Source organism: Phoca vitulina, unplaced genomic scaffold, assembly GCF_004348235.1.
Source record: "Phoca vitulina isolate PV1807 unplaced genomic scaffold, GSC_HSeal_1.0 scaffold83, whole genome shotgun sequence".
NCBI classification, from domain to species: Eukaryota; Metazoa; Chordata; class Mammalia; order Carnivora; family Phocidae; genus Phoca; species Phoca vitulina.
This window is the reverse complement of record NW_022589786.1, coordinates 5,703,500-5,705,052: the sequence shown is the minus strand read 5'-3', so window position 1 is coordinate 5,705,052 and position 1,553 is coordinate 5,703,500. Positions and strand designations below refer to the sequence as shown.

The window sequence follows — 1,553 nt, the reverse complement described above, 5'->3', positions numbered from 1 at the left end:
AAACAGAATGTGGTATATACATAAGATGGAATAATATTCAGGCTTATAAAGGAAAGAAATTCTGATATAAGCTACAACATGCATGAACCTTGAAAACATTATGCTACGTAGAATAAGCCAGATAAAAAGGACAAATAGTGTGTAGTTCTACTTACATAAGATACCTAAAATGATCACATTCATAGAAACAGAAAGTAGAATGGTGGTTCCCAGGGGCTGGGGGGAAGTGGGAAGTTGTTGAATGTTGAAACAGAGTTTTACTTTGGGATGATGAAAAAGTTCTGGATATAGATGGTGGTAATAGTTGTACAACGATGTGAATGTAACTTCAGGCTACTGAACTGTTAAAATATAAATTTTGTATTTTACCACCACACACAAAAAAATCTTGAAGTTGTAACGTTAATTGTTGTCTCCTCGTATTTTAATATTATAAGTGAATTTATAGTACAGATAAAATGATGCTTTATTACTTGATAAAATATAAGGAACAATTATATATCCTTTCTTCTGCTAGTTTTTGCATATAAAGGATACCCTTTCTCCTGTGCAGACGCCAGTACTATTAAAAGCTTTTTTGTTATAACAAGAGAAGGCTTGAAATAATAAAAGCGGTCATGTGTGCTGATGATACTGGGATTAGGAAGTGCCGTCAGAAGCAATAAAAGCGGTCATGAACTTACATTAATGTGTGTTTAATCCACCACAAAAAGAAGTTCTGCCTTAGGAATGTTTCTGCAGTTCTTCTATATTTTTGTTAAAGGGTTCATAAATAAGTATGGCATGTAATTTTAGATTTCTGTAACTCTGAGATCATCTCCATACAAATAACTTAAAATTCAAAGTTTTGTTTGAATACTTACCCTTTCTCTAAGTCAGAAGTATGTTTTCAGTTTAAATTATTTAGATCACCAGATAAATTTCCTAATTAAGTCTTTTCCTAGAGTGTTTCATACTGGGTCTTCAATCTTGGTGTCCTGTCCTTGAGGGTCAGACTCCTGGAGAGGAATAGATCAATGAAAGCAGCAAAATGCACAAATTGTATTTCTGGGCAGAGCGTCTGTCCTCTGAGATGACCAAAAGTCTGGACAGTCCTTCAAATGTTAGAAGTTAACGGTCGTGTTTCCCATGTACTGTCTTCCTTAGGAAATATTTCTATTTGTTCAAGTGTTTCTGATAGAACATGGGACCTAAGCCTCTAACCAGACTGGACATCCTAGTGAACCTGCCTGCTATCCTGGTGCCACTTAGGCCTCTTCTCTTGGAAACAAACACACTCCTCCAACTGTAACTGGATGAGCATGGAATGGAGGACAATTTTAACCTCCTTTGTTCTAGGCACTGTATTTTTCCAAACAATAACCTTTAACTTTTATGAAAGCCAGTGCTCATTGTGCTGCTTTCTCACTTAAATTAAAACTTAAATTTGATCTTCTCATTCCCCTGCTGAAATCCTTTCTATTGTCTATCCATTGCTCTTAGGAAAAAATAGAAAATGCTTAATGTAGTCTCCAGGGAAAGATTTTGGGGTAACAGAAAAGATGGCTCATGCT

General features: G+C 35.5%; 1 non-coding gene across 1 annotated transcript; it reads left to right on the top strand.

Moving 5' to 3' along the window:
• Positions 1-620: 620 nt before the first annotated feature.
• On the top strand, positions 621-697 carry LOC116626167. The gene has a single exon (XR_004298182.1). It is a non-coding gene; the product is annotated as a small nucleolar RNA SNORD49 (small nucleolar RNA).
• Positions 698-1,553: the final 856 nt, after the last annotated feature.